The 27,111-nt window shown below is 47.0% G+C and overlaps 1 protein-coding gene and 1 pseudogene across 5 annotated transcripts in view; both read left to right on the top strand.

The window, feature by feature from the left end:
* MCTP1 (multiple C2 and transmembrane domain containing 1) overlaps nt 1-27,111 on the top strand; it is a 1,234,258-nt gene that overhangs the window by 262,084 nt on the left and 945,063 nt on the right. The window lies entirely within an intron of this gene.
* Nucleotides 12,758-21,213, top strand: LOC141101408 (cyclin-G1-like; annotated as a pseudogene).

Genomic DNA, 27,111 nt, shown 5'->3' with positions numbered 1-27,111 from the left:
ATCACAACCTCTGATGCACACCCGATGCCGCGCATCGAGGATCTGCTTGAGCGGTTTGCAAAAACAAAATACATATCCATCATGGATTTGAGTTGGGGATACTGGCAGATACCTCTGAGCCCCGAGGAGCAGGAGAAATTCGCCTTTATCACCCCCTTTGGACTGTACGAGTCCACAGTCATGCCCTTCGGCATGAAAAATGCACCTTTCACTTTCCAGCAGATGGTCAACCACCTGCTTCGGCGACTGGAGGAGTACATGGTGGCGTACCTGGACGACATTGCTGTCTTCAGTTCCACCTGGGAGGAACACCTTCAGCACCTCCAGGAGGTGCTCAAGTGTTTTCACCAGGCAGGCCTGACCATCAAGCCAGGAAAGTGCCAGATTGGCATGAGCAAGGTCCACTTCCTGGGGCACCGGGTAGGCGGGGGTTCAGTGAGTCCGGAGCCGAAGAAAGTGGACGCAATCGTGTCCTGGCCCACCCCCAGGAGCAAGAAACAGGTGAAGTCCTTCTTGGGCACTGCAGGTGGTTCGTACAGGACTATAGCGCCCTTGCAAAACCCTTGACTGACCTCACCAAGCAGAGGCTACCCCAAACAGTTAACTGGACGGCCGGCTGCAAGGCGGCCTTCCAAGCTTTGAAAACAGCCCTGTGCAACACTCCAGTGTTGAAAGCAGTCGACAGCAGTCGCCCGTTCTTGGTACAGACCGACACCAGAGAGAGTTTGGCCTCGGTGCTGTGCTCAGCCAAGTCGACTCGGGAAACCAGGAGTGTTGTGAGCTCATTTTCTCGTTCACCTTTGATGTCCGATGAACTCTCTCTGCTGGTGAAAGGAGGTGGTGAAACAGATTCGGATGGGAGAAACCTGTCACCTGAACAGGTGGATTGCGATTGGACATCCGGAATCTGAGTGGATATAAGGCAGCCAACGCCCTGTAGGGTTGCTGGTGATTTCTCTGCTCTGAGCTCTGGCCTCCAGTTCAGTTCCTGTCTTCTAAAGCTAAGTTTTTCTCTGTTATTGTTCCATGAGATTTTGTCTGATTTCCTTAGTTTTGTGTTCTGCGAGCCCCGGCTGGGGCTCTGCTGAATTTCCATTTTTGTCCCTGATCAGTTAAATCTCTTTTACTCTGTCTTCAGAATATATTGGAGTGCTGATGTAGGGATTTTGAAGTCTGGTGACTTCAGGGTTGTTTTTCCTATCAGATGTGTTGGGAAATTTTTGGTAGGGTTTTTGCGGATTGCAGTCAGCATCTTTTCTGTCCTTTCCTATCTAGTTAGTTGGGCCCCATCGTTTGCTCTGCCTGTCTTTCTGTCTGTTTTTGTGTTTTCATCTGTTTTCACTGACAATACATGTTGGGGGCTGTCTATTGCTTTGGGGTCTGCTCTGGGGCAGTTTAGATTTCCCCTTTCTTTCTTTAGGCTTATTTAGTTCTCCAGCTGTGAAGAGGCGTGTAGGACCACCGTAGGAACGCTCCACAGCTACTGTTAGATGTTGTGAATAGGATCAGGGGTCTGCAATCCGCTAGCTACCAACCTCTCCGGTTTTCTGGACTTAGCTTGCATTTTTGTTTTTTCCTCCTCTGGTGACTCATTCACAGGAGCACCCCGTGTTGTACCTGAGCCAAGAACTTTTGCCGAGGGAAGTGGCATACTCCACCATCGAGAAGGATTGCCTGGCCATGGTGTGGGCACTGCAGCGTTTGCAGCCTTACCTGTACGAGCGCACCTTCACGGTGGTAACCGACCACAGCCCTCTGAGCTGGCTGCACACAGTGTCCGGAACCAACGGAAGGGTGCTCCGCTGGAACCTTGTCCGTCATCAGTACGTCTTTACCGTACAACACAAAAAGGGCAGCAAGCATGGAAATGCCGATGGGTTGTCCCGCCGGGGCGAACCCGCTGAGGTGCGCATGGCGGATTACCGTCAGGTTATGCCTCCGTAGCGCACTCTAAAAGGGGAGGTGTAATGTTAAGATATGATTTTGCTAGTACATTCCGGAATCTCCCTTGTTACACTACAGATCAGACTCTTGCCTGTCACACGCTGCAGATGTGATCCTCCTTCCCCCCTCCTTAGCAGCTGTGTGTGTGTGTGTCTCCTCTGCCCGCTGGTAATAGGACACCAGACATTTCCTGTCCCAGCAGCTCTCCCCCTTCCCTTCCCCCCTCCCTGCACAGCCAGGAAAAGTTCTTTTGTTCTCTGCCATGCGGCTGGATACCAGTGTGGGAAATATTAGAAGAAGCCATATCGTGAAAACCATATGCGACAGAGATATAAAAATCACATCTCTACGTAGGGCACGAAACCGACGTTCTGACCCATAATTTTCACAGTTGTAGCGCTGACAGAACCAGAGAAACGGAGTTCTCCTATACAGAGTGGAATAAGGAGCTAGTGCTAGTTACAAAGGTAATTTCAATACAAGATGAATGATGGTTCTGCCGATACTCTGCTAGGTTCCCAAGTCCAGATATGATGGTTCTAAGTTTTCTGGACCAACATCTGTACTTAGAACAGGGGGAGAAACATCTCCGGACTGCCCCTTTCATGATTTCACACAGCAGAGGCTATAGGGCATTCCCATGAAAAAAAACAGTCAAGCTGGAGGTTTTGATGCCAAAAGGACCCCCCAGATGCAGGGAGATGTGTGGCTTTCTGCCCATCCCCCTCTCCACATGGTAGCCTACAGACCATCTAAGCAACTGTAAGTTTAATTTCTGCTGTTATTCCCTTTTATTTTGTATTCGTATTGTACATAGCTAATGTCTCAACTTTGTAGCATTCTTACCTGTGTAATCACTGCCCACCTTTTTGGGAATAAATGGTAAATTTATTAGTCTGTCTTCATGCTCTAAGAATCGAACTTATGCGCCTTTAAGATAACTGCTACTAATTTTGGGGGTTTGCTACGGACCCTCTTAATTAACTCATTGATTAAGTGAATCATAGCTGGTGGCAGCGAAATGTTATTTGGGCCCCGGGTATTGCTGGCTGTGACGGAAAGGGATTTGAAAAGCTAATTGCTCTGGCCGCAGCCACCCATTCATAATTCCCACACTGCAGCATGCCGGGTGGCCAGACCAGTGACCAATTATCCCAGGTGTAGTTCCCTGACTGACCTGAGGGTAAGGGGGGGGCACCGGAGAGCTGCGCGTTCCAAAGTAGAACTGAGAAAGTGGGATATATATAAATCCCCGCAGTTCGTGGAAGATTGTTAGCAGTGGTGGGGCATCCAAAATAACCCCCCCTGCGATAAATTGTTAGGGCAAGATTAGCTTGCTGTTTTTATGTCACATGGTGCCAGCGGTGGGATAACTAAGATAAGCCCCCCTGCGCCTGTGATAGCCATGTGTCGGCAGTGCGTCATTTCCCTCCGTCCATGACATACTGGTGTCAGCGGCGGGATCGTGACAGTGTGTGACTTGTGATTCAGTGACTTTGGATTCAGGGAGATTCCAAGGGAGTAATTACTGAATTGCTGTTATATTTTATTAATACTTTTTATTGTATTTTTTACTTATCTTTTCTGTCTGCTGCAATCCCCATTAGGATTCTGCTCCACTATTGCCAATGCCATCCAGCGTACATCTTTCCACATGTATGCAATCTTTGAACAGCCGGTTGAGGGTGCATACTGCTGTGCGAGATGTGAGCACGTTGTGCATTTGGAAACCCATATACTAGATCTAAATGTGCAGCTGGCAACACTGAAATCCATGGACAGTATGGAAAGGAGTCTTCTGCTCACTGAGCAGACGCTCAATGGGATAGATGAGGGGGGATACTAGGCTGGAGCTGCAGGACAGTGAAGCAGTAAGCTGGGTGACAGTTAGAAGGTGGAGCAGAGGGAAGAGCGCCAGGGAGGCTAGTCCTGATCTGGCACACCTCAATAAGTTTACTAAGTTGGCAGATGAGGGGAGTGTCAGTACAGGCGTAGCACTGCTGCAGCAAGGCATGTCCTCTGAAAGCTGGAGGAGTATCTGCTCCAGTAAGGGGGGAAATAGGAGAGCAGGACAGGCCAAACAGGTGCTGGTAGTGGGGGGGACTCAATTATTAGGGGAACAGATTGGGCAATCTGTCACAAAGACAGGGATCGTCGAATGGTGTGCTGCCTACCTGGCGCTCGAGTCCGACACATTGCTGATCGGGTTGACAGATTACTGGGAGGGGCTGGTGGGGATCCAGTGGTCATGGTGCACATTGGCACAAATGACCAAGTTAGAGGTAGGTGGAAGGGGCCGACTTCTCAGTTGGCTACAGGTTCTATGCTAGAGACGGGCTGCACCTCAATGGGGAGGGTGCAGTTGTGCTGGGGGAGAAAATGGCTGGAAGGCTGAAGGAGTGTGTAAATTAGGGACTGGGGGGAGGGTATTCCTTTTATAGGAGGGGAAGACAGTGCAGATAGAGACCTGGGCACAAATACTGAAATTGGGGGTGGGGTTAGAACAGTTAATAATTTAAGAAAGAATAGAGGTACAGAGATACATAAAGTGCATGTATACTAATGCCAGAAGCCTCGCCAACAAAATGGAAGAATTAGAATTAATTTTGTTGGAACATAATTATGACATGGTGGGGATATCTGAGACATGGCTGGACGAGAGCCATGACTGGGCGGTTAACTTACAGGGCTATAGCCTGTTCAGAAATGACCGTACAAATAAGCGAGGGGGAGGTGTCTGTTTATATGTAAAATCATCCTTAAAACCCATTGTTCTGCCTTCATGCACGTTGACATGATGTGCACTCTAGCAGACAGCATAAACCACGGCTTTGTCTTCCAAAATAAGCAGACTGTTCTCTGTAGTCTAACGTGTTTATTTGTGAAGAGTATAGAACATGCAAGCGAGCGGTAAAACTATAAAGAATACAAATGACATAAGTATTGGGCAGATGATCACACAGCTAACACAATTACAGGAAGTATTCAGTGTGATGCAGCATACATAGAAAAAAAACAGGTGTCTAATTACATCTACTGAGCACTGACTGCTATACAGCTAATAACTGTCACGCCGTTCTGTTTGTATTTGATTGTCGGCGTGACAATGCATGTTTGCTTTAACCCCTTACTCCTTTCCCCCTAATTGAGCTGGGATACTGCTGGCTGTTACCTGTATGGAGCCTGCTCAGTTCCCTGCTCTGCTGCATAGCTGCACAGGTGGGTGTTAGCTCTTTGCTCTGCTGCTTGACCTTCCGCTTGTGCGGTCCCTGGTTGCCACTGTGGAAGCTGTCCGCGGGTTGCGAGGTCATTTGCAGCTGGTGCATGACTTTCCATGTGTCTTGGCTGGCAGCCATTGCCAGGTGCTCTAAGCTGCAGTTCCTACACTGATTGTGCTGCAATGGTTTCTGTGTGTTCTTAGGGCCTGCGCGGCCACACCTCCCCTGCTTTTATCAGGGCTAGTGTGTGTACTTGAAATGCTGTCCCCAGCCAATTGCTGAGGGGCAGCTCCTTTATAAACTGACTCTGCCCTATGGGCAGGGCCGGAGCTACTCACAAAGCTCCTGAACCTTGCCATGTGTGTTTCGTGTCTGTGTCCCTGGACCTCGTCTGTCTCTGTTTTGGTACCAAATTCCCTGCCTTGATTCCTCCTTTGTCCTGTTCCCTCGCCCTACCCCGGAGGCGGTATATCCGGGCCTGAATCTCTGATCCTGTACCTGTCCTGTACCTGTCCCCATCTAAATTTGCTCTGGCCTGGAGGCAGTGTATCCAGGCTTGAATCCTTGATCCTGTACCCGACCATGTCTGAACTGTCTGCTATGTTGTGTTCCTGGAATCCCTCTGTTTGGAGCCCTGCACCCAGTGACTCTGAGACTCTTGTAACCGGTGTTCCTGCTGAGCATCTACTATGCTATTGTCACGTCGCCATCGGATACAGGGACTGCTGTTCCTGCTTCGGCCACTAGAAGGCACCAGACTGGCACGTCACCGTCAGAACCGAGCTCTGCTATTCCGGTCTCGGCCTCTGGGAGGCGCCGGACTGTCATGTCACGGTCAAACTCGGGGACGGCTGTTCCTGCCTCGGCCACTGGGAGGCGCCGTGGTCCGCCCGTGGGTACTGCTAACAGGGAGGAGGCTCCTCCGCAGGCATCTGGCGGCCGCAGGCTGTGCTCCCCTGTCGGTCATGAAGGGGTTGGTGCATCACCATCTGGCCTGGTCCTGGGGCGGTTCTAATTACGTCATCAGACCGTGAACCTGTGAGGGATGATCTGATCCCTCAAATACCTTGGGGCTGGTCTTGCAGGCCGCCAGATATAGTCTTGGTTTCCCCAGTGTGCTAGTTTATTTGCCATCTTTGATTCTGATCTTTGCCTGGATTTCTGACTCTGCTCCTGCCTGACGATTTTGTACCTCTGCCTCTCTCCCAGTTTATGACTCTGACCTTGGCCTGGATTTGACTCTGCTACTGTCTGCCATTTTTGTACCTCTGCTGCCCACCTGGTTTAGACTTGGATTCCTGACTACGCTTTTGGTCCCGTTTTTTTATCCCCTTTCTGGCGACCGCCCTGCTCTGGTCCGCTGCTCTTATTCAGACAGCTACCTCCTGGGCTCTGCTGTAAATCCAGATCCCTGTATGGGGGCAAAGGGTATCGGAGTTGCGCGGGGTGCTGTCTTACTGCAGCCCAGACTCGCAGATGGACGTCACAGCTATGCTCTGACTACCATGAGGTGCTAGCTCCATGCAGGACCAGCAATCCTGCGGTGTTAGCACCATCACGCTTGAGTTCCTTCCTAGGTCCGATTCCTGGAGCCTGACTACCGCAGTCTGGAACCTGATGACCGCTGCCTGGAGCTGGATGACCGCAGTGGTGCCTGTAGGTCGTGTTGGATGTCCGGAACCAAACGATTCTCGTCTGATGTCTGCCGGTGACTCTGATGTCCTGTGGGTGACCCTGATGTCCTGCCTGCATCTGGATGACCTCGTGTATCCTGATGACCTCGTGTGTCCTGATTTTGTCTATGCACTGTAACTTTACTTTAAGCAAACTTTACTTTGTTTATACCTGAAGTTGTGCGATGTCATCAAGTCCTACGTGTCCTTGTCCACATGCTCAGCTGCCACAGAATCCCGGTCACTGCCCTTCCCTAGTTTGGGTAGGCCCAGGTCCCCCTCTGTGGTATAGAGGGTCCATATTGCATCCCCGGGGGATGCCCGCCCCTCGCCATCAGCATGGAGGCGCCTGCTGGGCCACGTCTGCGGCTGTAGTCGTGACAACAACATCTCTGTACACACTGCATTGTAAGAAAGATATTAAGCTTACCAGATATGCTTTACCTGGATAACGAACTCAAGTTGGAGAGTTAACAGGAGGACAGACAAATACATGTGTCCTTATGAAATACACAGAATAAAATGGCACCTTCTTTATCCCAGAATACATTGCTTCCTTCCCACAAAGCATTACTTCAATACCATAGTGCATTGCTTCTGTTAAAGTCACAGACTGTAAATGCTATCAAGACACAGCTATAAATTCAGCCACCACTAGATGGTGCTATAACTAACCCAGCACATAATACACACATTTGCCCTATTCAGAGGGCAGAACACACATCCTGCGTGCTAATATATGTGAATCTAATGAAAATGTAGAGTCCCTGTGGGTGGAGATAAGGGGAGGGGGGAATAAATGATAAATTACTGATAGAGGTTTGTTATAAGTCTCCAAAAACAATGGAAGCAATGGAGAATATCCTAATAAAGCAAATAGATGAAGCAGCGACATAAGGAGAAGTCATTATTATGGGGGACTTCAACTACCCTGAAATACATTGGGGGAGCGAAACCTGCAGTTCCAGCAAGGGTAATAGGTTTTTGACAACTATGAGAGACAATTACCTTTCACAACTGGTTCAGGACCCAACAAGAAGGGGGGCACTGCTAGACCTAATATTAACCAACCGGCCTGACTGCATATCGAATATAAGGGTTGAGGGTCTCTTGGGTAATAGTGATCACAAAATAATAAGTTTTCATGTATCCTTTAATAAGATGTGTAGTAGAGGGGTTACAAGGACACTAAACTTCAGGAAGCTAAATTTCCAACGGATGAGAGATGATCTTAGTGCAATAAACTGGGATGATATCCTGAGACATAAAAGTACACAAGGAAAATGGGAGACGTTTATTAGCATCCTGAATAGAACCTGTGCACAATATATACTGTATGGGAATAAGCATGCTAGAAATAGGAGGAAACCACTATGGTTAAATAGAGCTGTAAGGGGCGCAATAAGAGACAAAAATAAAGCAAGTAGGTAGTGATGAGGCATTAAATAAATACAGAAAATTAAATTCTGTAAAAAGCAAATCAAGACAGCAAAGATTGAGACAGAGAGACTCATTGCCAGGGAAAGTAAAAATAATCCCAAAATATTCTTTAACTACATAAATAGTAAGAAACTAAAAAATGATAGTGATGGTCCCCTTAAAAATAGTCTTGGTGAAATGGTGGATGAGGATGAGGAAAAAGCCAATATGCTAAATGACTTTTTTTCAACAGTATTTACACAAGAAAAGCCCATGACTGACAACATGATCAGTGATAAAAAAAATTCTCCATTAAATGTCACCTGCTTAACACAGCAGCAGGAAGTACTGCGACGTCTAAAAATCATTAAAATTGACAAATCCCCAGGCCCGGATGGAATACACCCCCGAGTACTGCAGGAATTAAGTACAATCATAGATAGACCATTATTTTTGATCTTTAAAGATTCCATAATAACAGGGTCTGTACCACAGGACTGGCGTATAGCAAATGTGGTGCCAATATTCAAAAAGGGGACAAAAGCTGAACTTGGAAAGTATAGGCCAGTGAGCTTAACCTCAACTGTGGGTAAAATCCTGGAGGGTTTTCTAAGAGATACTTTACTGGAGTATCTGAAGAAGAATAACCTCATGACCCAATATGAACAAGAGTTTAGAAGGGACCATTCCTGTCAGACTAATCTGATAAGCTTTTATGAAGAGGTAAGTTCTGGACTGGACCAAGGAAATGCAGTGGACGTGGTGTACAAGGACTTTTCAAAAGCTTTTGATACGGTGCCACAAAAGGTTGATACATGAAATGAGAGCAATGGGGATAGGGGAAAATATGTGCAAGTGGCTCAGGGATAGGAAATAAAGGGTAGTTATTAATGGAGCACACTCTGATTGGGTCACAGTTAGCAGTGAGGTACCACAGGGATCAGTATGGGGCCCGCTTATTTTTAACATATTTATTAATGACCTTGTAGGGGGCATAGAGAGTAGAATTTCAATATTTGCAGATGGCATTAAACTCTGCAGGGTAATCAATACTGAGGAGGACAATTTTATATTACAGGAGGATTTATGTAAACTAGAAGCTTGGGCTGATAAATGGCAAATGAGCTTTTATGGGGATAAATGTAAGGTCATGCACTTGGGTTGAACAAACAAGATGCATAATTACAGGTTATATACACTAGTTTCCTTGATATTGTGTTGATCGAGGGAGCTAGTCTGGTTGCTGTTTGTGGAGAAGGATTTTTTTTTTCCCCCAATGTGAAGTTTACTGTTTGCCACTTGGGTTTTTTTTGCCTTCCCCTGGATCAACATGTTAAGGCAGGTTAGGATAGGATATGGGTTGAACTAGATGGACTTAAAGTCTTCCTTCAACCTTAATAACTATGATAGCAGTTATGACAGTGGGAAAACAGCTAGGAAAGTGTAGGTGATGTGCAGTACCTGGGGTTGACCACAAGATGGCAGGGAGGAGTGTGAGTTCAGGACTTGACAGCAGCTTATGGCTTTAGAAACCGTTGGTCCTGGGGGGCGGAGTTACAGGGAACTGGGAAAGTTATAAATTTGACAGGAGGGTTCCGGAAAGTTCCAATCCCCGGGAGGAGCTCAAGAGGAGAGGAGCCTGTGGCAAAGTGGGTGTTGTGAGGAAAGCTCAACCAGGGGACTGAGGAGAGAAGAAGTCAGGGGGGTGGTCCTGACATGAAGTACCGCAGTACAGACGAGGTCCCGAGGGAAAGCATACCGAATTTGATGACAAAAGCTGACCAGTAAAATTACTGTTGGTGTACAGGCCTAAGGCGGCCACAGTGACCAAACTGGCAGGAACGTCACTAAGCTGAGAAAGGGACGGTGTGTGTATCTACGTCCCAAGTGAAAGTACAGTGTGTGTGTACCGGGGCCTGGAAACGGAGGGCCGTGAAGGAATTGCGGTGTGTTGTCAGAGCCGTCAGTCGGACGGTGGTAAATAAACTTGGACCTATTGCACCCGAAAACTGCCTCCATCTGTGTCTGTACGTTACTGCGCGGAATACAGAGGGACCACCCCCCAGCCCGGCCCACCGACCCTACATTACTATGTTACCTGACCTCTGATGGATAACATGTTGGCGGCTGTTTAATAGCCTGTTTAAACAGGTGGACCGCACTTCATATGTGCACAGAACGATCAATAATACATTTTTCTGTGAGCATACTTTGCAATTGTTTTGGCAGCACAGATCCTATATACTGTACACGGGACAATGTGCTCACCTGTCAAACGAACATTTTGCTTTTATGTTGGGTGATCTGCAGCCTATTTACACTACATGATCATCAGAACAAGCATTCTTAGCAGTGTTCATTCTCGTTTTTTAAGGAAACTGTAGGAGAGATCAGCGCAAAGTAGGGTCTTATCCGAGGAACTATAGTGAGCTTTACGCCCAGATTAAACTAATATGTTTAATCCGTAAAAACAGCATATAGTGCAGTGTCACCTGCAGCAGATCCACGGGTCAGCCAGTGACCATCAGACATCAATACGTTAGGAGTTTGTGGATAGTCTCTGCGCTGCTGACAGGATTTAAGACATATACCCCAGTGTAGTAAAATAAGATGATGTGAACTTGGTGATACAGAATAAAGGTGCTTTTACGCCAGGCTGTTATCATCAATGAGCATTTCTAGGATGATTAGACAATGGCAGAAGGTGGCCTGGTCTGATAAATCTAATTTCTTTTGCATCATTTGTACATCTGGGTGCATGTGCCAGATGCCACAGGACATTTTCAAAGGTCTTGTAATATTCCATCTTTCAACGGGGCAGAGCTTTTTAAGCGGCAGGACTTTGTTCACGTTAAACATACTTATAGTGCTCCATTGGCTTGACTCAAACAGAACCTGTATGGCATGTATGTAAAGGTGCTTTAACATTGATTAAAACACCAAAACAGATTTCTACAAGAAAGGTAAGGATTTAGAGAAATCCATAGTTGAAATTGTACTTTCCTCTTGGTATTTGTTATAATCTACTGTATGTGATTATTGTTATGCTGTAATGTCTGTTGTCTGTACAAATCCCCTCTGAAATGTAAAGTGCTGCAGAATATGTCGGCGCTATAAAAATAAAATTTATTATTATTATTATTATAATAATATTACTTTTGAGTTTGCTTCTACTTGACTGCCTGAATACATGTTGTAATTCCCTAACAAACAGGCAATCCCCACATGTATTCAGGCTGTCAAATAGCCGCAAATCATGCAGCTGCGGTGACAGAAACTAAATCTCCGAGCACTTCCAAATACTCGGAGACCACTCGAGCATGCTCGGGGAAACCGAGCAACGAGTATACTCGTTCATCACTAATGGTCATAAGCATTTAGACCCTTTGCTCAGACACTCATATTTAAGTCATATGCTGTCCATTTCCATGTGATCTGCCTTGAGATGGTTCTACTCATTCATTGGAGTCCAGCTGTTTAATTAAACTGATATGACTTGATTTGTAAAGGCACACACCTGTCTATATAAGACCTCACAGCTCAGAGTGCATGTCAGACCAAATGAGAATCATGAGGTTAAAGGAACTGCCCAAGGAGCTCAGAGACCGAATTGACAAGGCACAGATCTGGGTAAGATTACAAAAGAATTTCTGCAGTACTCAGGGTTCCTAAGAGCACTGTGGCCTACATAATCCTTAAATGGAAGAAGTTTGGGACCACCAGAAGTCTTCCTAGACCTGGCCGTCCAGCCAAACTGAGCAATCATGGGAGAAAAGCCTTGGTGAGAGAGGTAAAGAAGAACCCCAAGATCACTGTGGCTGAGCTCCACAGATGCAGTAGGGAGATAGAAGAAAGTTCCACAAAGTCAACCATCACTGCAGCCCTCCACCAGTCGGGCCTTTATGGCAGAGTGGCCTGATGGAAGCCTCTCCTCAGTGCAAGACATTTGAAAGCCCGCATAGAATTTGCTAAAAAAATAACACAAGAAGGACTCCAACACTATGAGAAATAAGATTCTCTGGTCTGATGTGACAAAGATAGAACTTTTTGGTGATAATTCTAAGCGTTGTGTGGAGAAAACCAGGCACTGCTCATCACCTGCCCAATACAATCCCAACAGTGAAACATGGTGGTGGCAGACTCATCTTATGGGGGTGTTTTTCAGCTGCAGGGACAGGACGACTGGTTGCAATTGAACGAAACATAAAAGCGGCCAAGAACAGAGATATCCTGGATGAAAACCTCTTCAAGAGTGCTCTGGACCTCAGACTTGGCCGAAGTTCACATTCCAACAAGACAATGACCCCAAGTACACAGCTAAAAAAGCAAAGGAGTGGCTTCAGAGCAACTCTGTGACCATTCTTGACTGGCCCAGCCAGAGCCCTGACCTAAACCCAATTGAGCATCTCTGGAGAGACCCGAAAATGGCTGTCCACTAGCGTTCACCATCCAACCTGACGGAACTGGAGAGGATCTGCAAGGACCTCCCGCTCCCTGGACTCGATGATTGACACGCTTGTAACATCAGAAGCTCAGTGCCTTCTTTACCAGCTAAACTCACTCTTGGAGCAGGAGCTGAAATGCCAGCCCAAAGCTTGTGTTGATAGAAAGTGCTCACGACAATGGCCTCTGGATGACGTCCAGACTTCGTGACTTTGAAGTGAAGGATCTGCTTAGTCTAACTCAGTTCTTTGGTTTCAGTACGGAAACCTTCTTGTTGGCTGTGAACATTTTGAGCCATTTTTTGGCCAAAATGAAGGTACAACCGAAATATCTGGGCTGTGTCGGCTTAACATGTTTGTACCTCGCTGTAAAAAGCACAGAAGAGCGAAACGTGCCCCTCGCGACCGATCTGATCAAGATAAGTCAGTACAAGTTTACAATATGCGACATGATGCGCATGGAGAAGATCGTCTTGGAAAAGTTGGGCTGGAAAATGAAAACTACAACCGCGTATCACCTCTTACATGTCTACCATTCATTGGTTGTGGAGAACTTGTCAAGTGAAAGGCAAAAACTGTTTCCATTGGAACATCTTGAAGCAAATCTTAAGGCCTGTCACTGTAGGCTTGGATTCTCTAAGGCAAAGCCCTCTTTGTTGGCATTGTCTATTTTGGCGGTTGAGATGCAGGATTAGAAGTTGCATGAATTATCAGAAGTAATAGAAGGTCTCCAGACATATTCCAAGATCAGTGGCAGAGAGTTGTCCTGCAGGAAAGAATTAGTATCAAAGTGCCTTGCAGAATATTCTTCAAGCAAATGTTCAAAGCTAGAGTTGAGAGACTTTTGTTTTTTTATGGTCGAGTTTCGTTTCGTGAAACCCGACTTTTCCAAAAGTCGGGTCGAGCAAGATCGGCCGATTATAGGGAAAAGTCGGGGTCGTCCCGAAACACGAAACCCAATGTAAGTCAATGGGGAATAAAAGTCGGCAGTGAGAGGAGGACAGGAAACACCTACAGTGCTCATTTGAATGCCAAAAGCATCAATTCTTCTTACTTAAGCTGGTCAACCTTAATTAACTTCATAATACAAGTTACGCACTGAAAAATGGGGGTTATTTGGCTAAAGTTGTGGGGGGGGTAGGGCTGGCTCCAGGTTTTCATGTGCCCTGGTCGAAAGAGCGCCCCTTTAACACATAATACCACAACTCATCATGCTCCGATACGGCAGAGAAATAGCGGTATAGTACAATGAAAAATACCTCACTTTTTACATCTCATGACGAGGCCCATCTATTTCTCCATACAGAATCATTGGTCCCATATAATGTTTGAAACAGTATATGATGAGCTCCACATAATGCTACAGTATATGTTGGTCCCCATGGATGAAGCTCCACTGTCTTATGGGCCCAAATAATGCTCCAAACATAATGGGCCCCATTTCTAATGCTCTAGTGTATAATGGGCCCTGTAAATGCTGCTCCAGTGTCTGATGTCCACCTTTGCAATGTTCCAGTGTATGGTGGGCCCCATCTATCATTCTCCAGAGTATAGTGCTCCCCAAAAATTGCTGTCCCAACATTGAAAACAATCAAATAAGTCTCCTCGCTAGGGAATCCCTGTACTAGTCTGGACTCCTCGTCGTCCCCATCTTCCATCTCACTGCACAGTATTTCAACCTTGCAAGTGCTGTGATCCTGAGCAAGCAGGGGGGGGCCCACTCGTTGGTGACGGCACTGGCACAGGGTCCCTGATAGTACGGTGGTGTGTCTGATGGCGGGTGGGCCGAACCTGCACTTTCATCTGCAGCTTCCTCTTTGTCACCGTGTAAGATGGAACTTTATATTGGAAGGGTAACCTGAGTTTCATCAGGGTCAGATTCAGGCCGGGTAGCGTGCGAGGGGATGTAGTGGTCTGGGTCAATGTACCAGAAGATTCATCGAGCAGTGGCTGGGCATCAGTGCACTTGTGTCGCCCCCAGGAGTACGGTCGCCACAGTGGCATTACCTTCCTCCTAGGGAGTGTGATGTCATGCTTGGGAGCAACGAAGGATCTCTCTAGCAGGTTAACTGATTGGGTGGCGTTATTCCCACGAGTCATGACCCTCCAAACAGCGTTCATGAAGGCAAAGTGTTTGTTTTACGTGGGCAGTATGGTTGCAAAGCTGAACCTTAAAGGAATGTCCAGAAGGGCACCACCAGGAGTGGAGCCTACGGTTAAATTCGACTCCACCTGGGAAACCTAAACCATGCCAGCTACAGAACAGATGCACACATTGCAAGCTTAATTCCGTTAACGAACGAGACTCCGTCATGCCCCGCGGTCCGAGTCTGGCTTACTAGAGGGACACGTGAGGCTCTGGCACATGAGATTGGCCAATAACTGGTGTGTCATGCCCTTACATGTCAGTGGCTGCATGTGTGCTACACTGAAAAGGCCAGCGTTTGTCGCTTACAGGTGCAGATAACCCGCTGAACAACGTTAGTGATGGGGATCACTGATTACAATTATTACTCGCGAACGATGATTTCCCAGTAAGTGCAGGTCAACCACAGTTCCGGAATTAGGCCTAACCGTCATTCCTGAAAAAAATGAAAAACTTACGTGTGCAAACCACAGGTGCTGTAGCTTGCTTAACAGCTCGCCAGCCGTTCTCACGCCCAGTATGGGTTACACGTGATTGCACAAAGGTGAGAAAGGGTACCGTATCCCCGGATAACATGTATGGATAGCGTACACATTCAAAATATATGTCTATACATCAGGAGGCAGGCTCAGACGGTGTTAGGCCCAGTATGGCTTGCACGTGATTGCACAAAGGTGAGAAAGGGTACCGTATCCCCGGATAACATGTATGGATAGCGTGCACAGATATGTCTATACATCAGGAGGCAGGCTCAGACGGTGTCAGGCACAGTATGGATTTGACGGCCCAGACTACACAGCGGAGGAGCAGGGAGAGGTAAAGATTGCAAATGCTGGGGCCCTGCCCAAGCAAGGGGGGCCCACTCGTGGGCATCGGTACTGGCACTGGGCCCCTCATAGCATGGCGGTGTGTCTGACGGCGGGTGTGCACCACCACCGTCAGACACTTGATTGCACTATGAGGGACCCTGTGCCAGTGCCCGCGCCCAAGAGTCGGCCTACCCACCTGTCCAGGGCAACGGCACTCGCACGGTGTCGTGCGCTAGGTGGTGACCCCGGCCATGGGGGGAGGGGAGGCAGCACAGTTAGGGAGTTTTAGAAAGTGGCATATGCTGATGTTGGACATTCAGCTGATGCTGGACATTCAGCTGATGCAAAAGGCGAAATAGGTCAAGTCCCAGGAAGAGGTGGACCAAAGCAAGCCATTTTTCTGTCACCCTATGTGTCATCAGGGGAAGGTGGGACAAAATCCTTGGAAACCCATGCATGGTTCATTTTAATGAAGGTTAGATCATCCACATTTTGGGTTGACAGACGGGTCCTTTTTTCTGTCAGGATTGATCCAGCTGCACTGAAGACTCTTTCCGATAGCACACTTGCAGCTGGGCAAGCGAGCTCCTGTAAGGCATATTGTGCCAATTCAGGCCAGGTGTCCAGTTTAGCAGCCCAATAGTCAAAGGGGAATGACCTGTGTGGGAGAACATCGATATGGGAGGAAAAGTAGTTTGTAACCATAGTTGACAACTGCTGTCTCCTGTCACTTTCCATCGATGCTGTATTATCAGTTGTGTGAGCGGTACTTGAAATATCAGTCCACAACATTGTCATGAAACCCCTGTCTCCAACGCCACTTCTGCTGTGTGCACCATGAACACCTCTCCCAAGCTGCCACCGGCCCGTACGAGAACCATCACCCCTGCTGTGTGCTGGGAATGCCTCAAGCAACCGATTTACCAGAGTTGCTTGTTTATTAGCCAATATTAGGTCAAGGTTCTCCTGTGGCATGATGTTTTGTAATTTGCCTTTATAGCGTGGATCCAGGATGCTGGCCAACCAGTAGTCGTCATCGTTCATCATTTTGGCAATGCGGGGGTCCCTTTTTAGGATCCGCAAGGCATAATCTGACATGTGGGCCAATGTTCCCGGTGTCAATGATGCACTGCGAGTGCTGGTTGGAGGAGCACTTTCTGGCAAATCCACATCCCTCCAGTCACGCACAAACCCTGTACCAGACCTTGCCACGCCAACATTTTCATTTGCCCCACGAGATGCATCCTCCTCCCCTAAGTAATCATCCCCATCATCATCCTCCTCTTCTTCCTCCAACTCGTCCAGGAGAGGTCCCTGAGCAGACAATGGCTGAATGTCATCAAGGATTCCCTCCACCTCTTCCTCCTCGTCAACATTGGCTGCAGACGCCTGCTCCTTAATGTGCGTCAAAGTTTGCATGAGCAGACGCATAAGTGGGATGCTCATGCTTAGGATGGCGTCGTCTGCGCTTACCAGCCGTGTGCATGCCTAAAAACACTGAAGGACTTTACAGAGGTCTTTCAGCTTCGACCACTGCACACCTGTCAATGCCATGTCTGCTCTCAAAGTGCCTGGCCGTGTATCCTCCCACAAATGCATTATGGCCTGCCTCTGCTCGCACAGCCGCTCCACCATGTGCAGGGTGGAGTCCCACCTTGTTGCAATGTCGATAATGAGGCGGTGGAGCAATCGCTGCAGCTTCTGCATACGAACGGAGTGTACAGGCGACCGGCGGATGTGCGCGCACAGTCTTCGCACCTTCTGGAGCAGGGCTGTTAACTCCGGATAATTTTTGAGGAAGCACTGCACCACCAGGTTCAAGGTGTGAGCCAAGCAAGGTATGTGGCTGAGTTTTGAAAGGGCTATGGCTGACACAAAATTACAGCCGTTATCACTAACTACCTTGCCTGCCTCAAGATGTACACTGCCCAGCCATGACTCAGTTTGTCGCTTCAAGTACTCGGCCAGCACCTCGGCGGTGTGTCTGTCGCCCAAACACATCATCTGCAACACAGCCTGCTGACGCTTTCCACTAGCTGCTCGATAGGGGGACACCTCGTGTGCAACAGTGGCAGCTGCAGATGGAGTGCTCGTACAACTGCGCTCTGTGGACGAGCTTTCGCTTCTGGATGAGGAGGGTGGAACGCCTACAGCCAACTGTTTCCTATACCGTGGGCTAGGCAGCACTGTCCCACCACCGCTGTCCCCTGTGGACCCTGCATCCACCACATTAACCCAGTGCGCAGTGATGGACACGTAACGGCCCTGGCCATGCCGACTGGACCATGAATCAGTTGTGAGGTGCACCTTTCCACTCACTGACTGCTTGAGTGCATGGACAATGCGGTCTTTCACATGATGGTGGAGGGCTGGGATGGCTTTGCGAGAGAAGAAGTGGCGACTGGGTAGGTCATAGCGTGGTACTGCATAGGCCATGAGTTCGCGGAAAGCTGCGCTTTCCACCAACCGATAGGGCATCATCTCAAACGAGATTAGTTTGGCAATGTGGGCGTTCAAACCCAGTGTACGCGGATGAGAGACTGAGTACTTTCTTGACCTACTCATAGTGTCTGGGAGGGTGAGCTGGACATGGTAGAAGTAGCGGTGGACAGGGCGGACTGAGAGAGGGTTGATGATGGTGATGGAGTTGGTGTTCTTTCTGATGGCCTAGATTCAGTATTTCGTTGATATAACAGTGGGATTCCCTGACTGCTGTGGCCTTGCAACGACACCTCAACATTTGCTGCTGTGCTAACCGGTGGGCTTACAGTGGGGGAAACAATGTAGCGTTGCTGACTACCTTCTTTGTGATCAGTTGCACATGTGGCACTTGAGGTTTGGTGTTGTGTCCACGCTTGCAAGTGCATGCTGGTTAAATGTCTAAGCATGCAACTGGTATTCAAATTTTTCAGATTTTTCCCTCGGCTAAAGGTCTTTGCGCACTTCTTACAGATAACCTTGGCCTGATCATGAGGATTTTGTTCAAAAAAGTGCCACACTGCACTCTTCCTACTTTGGCAGACATTTTGCGGCCTAGCACGCTGTGATGTTTTGACCCTCTGGACAAGCTGTCCAGCAACTCTTTTGATTTTTGGAACCTGTCTTTGGAGTGCTCTGGGCCTGCCAGATAACAGCTGTTGCGATGTTGATGTCTGCTGTGGATGCTCCTCATCTGAGCTATTGGAAGCAGCACCCTCTTCCCCCAATGGATGCCAATCTGGGTCAACAACTGGGTCATCCATCACCTCCTCTTCAATGTCATGTGCACCTTCCTCTGTGTCACCGTGTATGGTGGTATAGTGTGCGGGAAGGGGCACCTGAGTCTCATCAGGGTCAGAATCTGGCTCTGTACACTGCGAGGACAATGTAGTGCTCTGAGTGAATGTACCAGCAGAATCATCTATCAGCGGCTGTGCATCAGTGCACTCCATGTCAGATTCATCTTGGCCTGGGTAATTCACCATTTCACTTGATAATCCAGGCATGGTATGTGAAAACAGCTCCATGGAGTAATTAGTATGGCCTGCGTCATCCTTCAATCTTGGTTGTGGTGAAGGACACAAGGAAAGGTGTGGTTCATGAACATGAGCCTCCAATGACGACTCAGTGCTTTTACTTTTTACAACTTCAGAAGAGGAGGCGATAGAGCTGGAGGCTGAGTCAGCAATGCAAGACAGAACTTTTTCCTGATGCTCTGGCATTAAAAGCGGTTTGCCAACTCCTAGAAAACTAAGCCTTATGGAGCCAGACGATGACGCATTCGGTCCTATTTTGCTTTTGCCACTACCATCAGATCCACCACCAACACCATCATTACCAGCTGCCAACCCCCGCCCAATTCCACGGCCTCTTCCACCAGCCTTCCTCATTTTTGGTAGAAATGTAGACAAAATCCAACAAACTATATAGTAATGTAAAACAAGGTACAAGGTGTCTATAGGACAGGGGAGATTTAGATTTTCTGCACACACTAGTGGACACTGGACACTTTTGGATTGTGTGAGGCCCACTGAATATCAGAGCGCTATGTCACAGGCTCCATGGCACAGGTGTGAAAAAAGTGACTACAGGAAAAGGGAGATTTTGAATTTCTGGGAGATTTTGAATTTCTGCAGACACTTGTGGACACTGGACACTTGGATTGTGTGAGGCCCACTGAATATCACAGTGCTATGTCACAGGCGTGAAAAAAGTGACTACAGGATAAGGGAGATTTAGATTTTCTGCAGACACTTGTGGACACTGGACACTTGGATTGTGTGAGGCCCACTGAATATCACAGCGCTATGTCACAGGCTCGATGCAGCAGGTGTGAAAAAAGTGACTACAGGATAAGGGAGATTTTGAATTTCTGCAGACACTGGACACTTGGATTGTGTGAGGCCCACTGAATATCACAGCGCTATGTCACAGGCTCGATGGCACAGGTGTGAAAAAAAGTGACTACAGGATAAGGGAGATTTTGAATTTCTGTGAGATTTTGAATTTCTGCAGACACTTGTGGACACTGGACACTTGGATTGTGTGAGGCCCACTGAATATCACAGCGCTATGTCACAGGCTCGATGGCACAGGTGTGAAAAAAGTGAATTGTAGAATTGGGCAGAATAGGAATCTCCCTAGAGTGTAGGTCTGTAAGAACGGAACAAGTCCTCCACAGTGACACACAGATAGCTTCACTGTGGGTGTGATAACAGCCGTTACACGGTACTGTGTGAGGAGCGTACACCACTGTATGGTGTGAATAAATGCACGCTCAGTACCTTAGCAGGACAAAAAAAAAAATTGGGATTGCTTTTAAAAAAGCAGTTTGCAGAGCAGTGGGGAAACAGCAATGCAGCTATCAGGAAGCCTTAGAAGGCAGCCTAACAACCAACACCGCTGATCCACCACAATATAGCCTCCCCTTGCACTGCACACACAGTGACTGGTGTGTTGCACAGGCAAAATCGCTAGCAGCAGAAGCAGTTTTTTTTTTCTTCCATGCCTAACGCTCTCCCTACAGAATCAGCAACCTCTCCCTATGCTAAGATCGGCAGAAGTAAGATGGCGGTCGGCGTGCACGCCCTTTTATAACCCCTTTGATGCCCACCAAAGCAAGCCAATCACTTGCATGCCCTTGTGAAAGATGGTGGCGACCCCTGCCTATGTCATCACGTTGCCCACAGTGTCCGTGGATCCTGATTGGCTGAAAAAGAGCGCTAAACAAACTTTTGAAACGCGACTTTGGCGCGTAAGTCACCGACCTCGTGGCCGACCTCATCCTAGGGTCGGGTTTCGTTTCATGAAACCCGACTTTGCCAAAAGTCGGCGACTTTTGAAATTGTTCGACCCGTTTCGCTCAACTCTATTCAAAGCCAAATGTTCAGAAGCGCCAGTGGATTGTATCTGGCCGCACGGCGAGACAGCTGAAGCACAGTTATTACAGGATAGCACATCTTCCCACCATTCCTGAATCTGGCGCCTAATACAGGATTAGAAAACTATTGACCTTCTGTTCCCTGGAAACTGGTGCTTATGTTGGACCCATAAACTGTGAAGCCTACAGATAACATGGCAGCTAGTTATTCAAAGACAAGATGTGATTGAAAGGTCTTCAGTACTTGGAGAGATCTGCACAGGCCTAGAGTCTTGGCAGTAGGAGATGGTGCCTGCTGTATGTTCACTCCAACCTACAGTCCATTTTTGGAGGGGGTAGCTAAGCAGAATGCATAATGAGGGTTTTTTTTTACAATATAGGCTTGATGCAGATCCTTAATTCTCATCCCTCACAGATGTGAAATACTAATGTAGATATAAACTACACCGGTTCATTCTGCATAGTTTGGGGCAGGGGAGTCGGCATTCTGGCTGAAAACGCAGTCATATGAATGTATCCTGAGTAACTATCTTCAGTACATGCTGATACTATCGGCATAGCTCTGCTTATCAGCCGCTGTGGCCCTACAACTATAAAAAGCAAACTAATGGCCTGTATAATTTCTCCAACAAAGCACTTTATTTTTCTTCACATTTTTGGTGGCGGCTCCGTGAGATGTTTCAGTGTCAGGCTGTGTGCCCACGTAAGTGTTTTTTTCGCATTTTTCAAGCGTTTTTACTGGCAAAAACGCAAAAAAAAAAAAAAAAAAAAAATCGCTTAAAAGAAGCATCCCATTCATTTTATTGAATTCTGCACTTTGTACATATTGATGCGTTTTTTTTCCGCGAAAAAAAACGCATCGCGGTAAAAACGCAGCATGCTCATTAATTTTGCGGAAAAGTCAGCGTTTTTGGCTATTTTCTATGAGATTGAGGATGCGCGGAAAAAAAACGCATCAAAAACACGCGTTGTTTGCGCAAAAAAAGTGTGGAAAACGCGCAAAAAACATGCGCGTTTTCTGGGAAGGAGTCCGGTTTTCATGCAGAAATTTTCTGCATACGTGGACACATAGCCTCACACTTGTCACACATGAGCTCTTAGTGCAGATCTGCCCTTTTCATGATTTTTCTCTACTGTAGACCGTCACTGATGGTCTAGCATTTAGTTATTAAAGTAATTTAGCCTTAAAAAAATTATTTATTGATGGTCACTAACAGGAGCTCTGTGGAACGCTCGCTCTGTCTGCAACAAGCTTTCCTACATCCATGATCTTTTTGTTACTACCAAACTTTCCTTCCTCGCCATCACCGAAACCTGGCTCACCCCTTCTGACACAGCCTCTCCTGCTGCACTTTCGTACGGTGGCTTCCACCTTTCTCACACCCCCCGCCCCAGCAGCAAACATGGTGGAGGAGTTGGTTTTCTCCTGTCAGATACCTGCTCCTTCACCCCAATCCCACTGCCACCCTCTGTAACCCTCCCTTCCTTTGAGGTGCACTCTGTGCGCATCTACTCCCCCTCCAACCTCCAACTGGCTGTCATCTACTGCCCCCCAGGGCCAGCCACCACCTTCTTTGACCACTTCACCACCTGGTTACTTCATTTCCTTTCCGCAGACATCCCTACTATCATGGGCGACTTCAACATCCCCATTGACACTTCCCTCTCAGCTGCCACTAAACTTCTATCTCTCACTTCCTCCTTCGGCCTCACTCAATGGTCTTCTACAGCCACCCACAAAGATGGCCACACACTGGACCTCATCTTCACCCACCTCTGCTCCCTATCTAACCTCTCTAACTCACCTCTTCCCCTCTCTGACCACAACCTTCTCACATTCTCTTCCCTCTTCACTCCATGTCTACAATCCCCACCCCACAAACTTTTACACCTTCGCAGAAATCTTAAACACCTTGACCTACACTCATTCTCTGAATCCCTCCTTCCTCTCACAGATATAAGTTCCTTACACAATGCGGATGACGCTGCCGCTCTATATAACACCACAATAGCTGTAGCTTTGGAATCCGCTGCCCCACTTACACATACCAAAACTCGCAAAATCAGCAGACAGCCCTGGCACATCAACTTGACCAAAGAGCTGAGGCGAGCTTCCAGGGCTGCTGAGCGCAGATGGAAAAGATCCCACTCCAACGAGCACTTCATCGCATTCAAACAGTCCCTCACTACTTTCAAGACCACACTCGCCACAGCTAAACAAACCTACTTCTCATCTCCTCCCTGCCTCACAACCCTAAACACTTATTCAACACCTTCAATTCTCTCCTCCGCCCCCCAGCACCTCCTCCCTCCCCACTCATCTCAGCTGAAGACTTTGCCTCATTTTTCAAGCAGAAGATTGATAACATCAGAGACAGTTTTGGTCAACAACCCCCAGAGCCCTTCCTCCCGACTTCCCAGCCCTCCACCTTCAAAACCAACTTCTCCACCATTACAGAAGATCGACTCTCCACTCTACTCTCAAGATCACATCTCACCACCTGTGCACTTGACCCGATCCCATCCCACTTCATACCAAACCTCACCACAGTCTTCATCCCAACCATAACCCATCTCTTCAACCTATCACTAACAACTGGTGTTTTCCCCTCAAGCTTTAAACATGCCTCCATCACACCTATCCTCAAAAAGCCCTCTCTTGACCCATCCTCTGTATCTAGCTATCGCCCTATATCACTTCTCCCCTACGCCTCCAAGCTCCTGGAACACCACGTCTACCTTGAATTGTCCTCCCATCTCTCTTCTTGCTCCCTCTTCGACCGCTTACAATCTGGCTTCCGGTCACACCACTGAAACTGCTCTTACTAGGGTCACCAATGACCTCTTAACTGCCAAGAGCAAGCAACACTACTCTGTCCTCCTCCTCCTGGACCTGTCGGCTGCCTTTGACACAGTGGACCATTCCCTATTATTACAGACTCTCTCATCCCTCGGCATCACAGACTCGGCCCTATCCTGGATCTCATCATACCTAACAGACCGGACATTCAGTGTCTCCCACTCACACACCACCTTCTCACCTCGCCCCCTATCTGTCGGAGTCCCACAAGGTTCAGTCCTTGGGCCCCTGCTGTTCTCCATTTACACCTTTGGCCTGGGACAGCTCATAGAATCTCATGGCTTTCAGTATCATCACTACGCTGATGACACACAGATCTACATCTCTGGACCAGATATCACCTCCCTACTAACCAGAATCCCTCAATGTCTGTCCACTATTTCATCCTTCTTCTCCGCTAGATTTCTGAAACTCAACATGGACAAAACAGAATTCATCATCTTTCCCCCCCCATCTCATGTGACCCCCGCAACGAACCTATCAATTACAGTAAATGGCTGCCCACTCTCACAAGCTCGCTGCCTTGGAGTAATCCTTGACGCTGATCTCTCCTTCAAACCACATATCCAAGCCCTTTCCACTTCCTGCCGACTTCAAATCAAAAATATTTCACGAATCCGTTCATTCCTCACCCAAGAATCTGCAAAAACTCTGGTCCATGACCTCATCATCTCTTGCCTTGACTACTGCAACCTCCTGCTCTGTGGCCTCCCCTCAAACACTCTCGCACCCCTCCAATCTATTCTAAACTCTGCTGCCCGACTAATCCACCTGTCCCCCCGCTATTCCCCAACTTCTCCCCTCTGTCAATCTCTTCACTGGCTCCCCATTGCCCAGAGACTCCATTACAAAACCCTAACCATGACATACAAAGCCATCCACAACCTGTCTCCTCCATACATCTGTGACCTCGTCTCCCGGTACTTTCCCGCACGCAACCTCCGATCCTCACAAGATCTCCTTCTCTACTCCCCTCTTATCTCCTCTTCCCACAATCGCATACAAGATTTCTCTCGCGCATCACCCCTACTCTGGAACTCTCTACCACAACATATCAGACTCTCACCTACCATCGAAACCTTCAAAAAGAGCCTGAAGACCCACCTCTTCCGACAAGCCTATAACCTGCAGTAACCACCGATCGACCAAACCGCTGCACGACCAGCTCTACCCTCGCCTACTGTATTATCACCCATCCCTTGTAGATTGTGAGCCCTCGCGGGCAGGGTCCTCTCTCCTCCTGTACCAGTTATGACTTGTATTGTTTAAGATTATTGTACTTGTTTTTATTATGTATACCCCTCCTTACATGTAACGCGCCATGGAATAAATGGCGCTATAACAATGAATAATAATAATAATAATAATAATAATAATAAGGGTCACCTTGTAGGTACTTTGTTATAAGCTAAAGCTTGGTCAAAGTTACTAACAATACATGGATATTTCCTGTCTAGAAGAAAGATGCGGGCAATCCCAAGCTTGATCCCTGTGAAGTGGATCAGAGAGACTAGACCAAATCGGTGTATGTAGCCATTACGCACAGCCATGGATGCAGCCCCCATTATATCTGTCTTCTGCACTTCAATTAATGGTTTTCTTCTCCTGGAATGGATGTATTTGTAATAATTATACTGATATCGTGGTTGTATGGCTGGCTGGTGTTAGTTACTGTAACAGCTGTCCTTCACTGAGGCGCTGCCTACAGACGGGCACATTTGAGGGCCTCTGTCAGGGTTACAAGGAGTGCCTATACACAATGCAGTAAGAAGTGAGCCTTTCAATAAATGTATTGAAAAGAAAAAAAAACCAAAACAAAATAGCCCAGAGGCAAAACATATAGTCCAGCAAGTGAAATCAACCTGCGGTACTGTGAGTCACAGGGACTTGGAATCACAAGTGTTATAATGGTCAAATGTATTCGGATAAACTGACAAATGTGGTTGGTTGTCTTGAAATGCAATAAGGCTCTGCTCATGTCACATTTATTATAAGGATTCATTATTTAGAGCCTTATGTCTGACGGTCTGATTCTGCAGATTGACATAAAATCTAATCTATAATAAAAAGAACACTTCTTTTCCATATAGATTTATTTAAGTGTAATTTGCAGAGATGTTCCATTTATGCGGTTTTCCCATTTAGCACTTTTATAGTTATAGAATTAATAATTGTCAAAATATATCTGGCTAATTGTTGTACATTAGTACTGATCCCGGTAGAAGTAGTGTGCCATTAGGTTCACATGGTACATGACTGCACTATCATCACTGTTTCCTTTATCAACACAGTAGTTTGGATTAGATTATCTATAAATCTTTAAACCTTGTGAGATAAAGTTTAAAAAGGGTTTGACATTTCCTTCAAAACATACATTATACCAGATGCTTGTTAGATTCTACTTTACTTTTATGTGGACTTATTAAAATACTTATTGTTCAATTATTTTTATCAATCCGCGTCATAAAAAACATGCTAGAGAAACAGTTCAATAACCGACAAGTCAAGTAGGATGACCAACAATATACTAGTATTTTAGAAGACAATAGTAAAGGAGAAGAAAAAAGAAATTGAGAAAGAAGGGAAAAGAAAAAAGGTTGAATGTAGAGGAGGTGTTGGTCCATCCTTACAATCTTGAATTGGTTTTGGATACCTAGCCAAGATAAGAAGTCTTCAGTTTACGTAAACAGAAACCGAAGACCATGTTTTGAAGAAATGGTCAGCACTGTCGTGGTGCCAGGTGATGAGCTTCTCCACCCTACCAATGTTCAGGAAAGTATCTAGCATCTACACAAGAGAGGGTACCAGCGAGGTCTTCCAATGGGATAAATGAACAAGTTGCTGGTATGAAGAAAAACATTAGGCCTATCTTCAAAGAAGATCGTGTGCTTGCTATAATAGATAATAGAGCCATAACCTGAGACCAGTGGACTAAATCTGAGCAATCACTATTATAACGATGATTAATAACTGACCAGAAGGGAACAATTTTTCCCCGGTTCCACCACATATGTGTATAAATACCCTTAGCGATTCCATATCTCCACCAGAGATCAAAACATTTCAGATAAAAGTAGTGGGGCAGTGGCAGTGTTCTGCACCACCTAGAGAGAATTTTATAATTTTACTCCTGCAGCTTAGAAGATGGTGGATCTATGAGAAAGGGTGACAGCTTTACACCAATCTTCTGCAGAGAATGACAAATGTATTTCAGTTTCCTAAATGGTTGTAAAAGGAAAGG

Source organism: Dendrobates tinctorius, unplaced genomic scaffold (assembly GCF_039654945.1).
Source record: "Dendrobates tinctorius isolate UK_male_01 unplaced genomic scaffold, ASM3965494v1 ptg000003l, whole genome shotgun sequence".
NCBI classification, from domain to species: Eukaryota; Metazoa; Chordata; class Amphibia; order Anura; family Dendrobatidae; genus Dendrobates; species Dendrobates tinctorius.
Note: the sequence above shows the minus strand (reverse complement) of the source record. Positions and strands in the feature narration are given on the sequence as shown.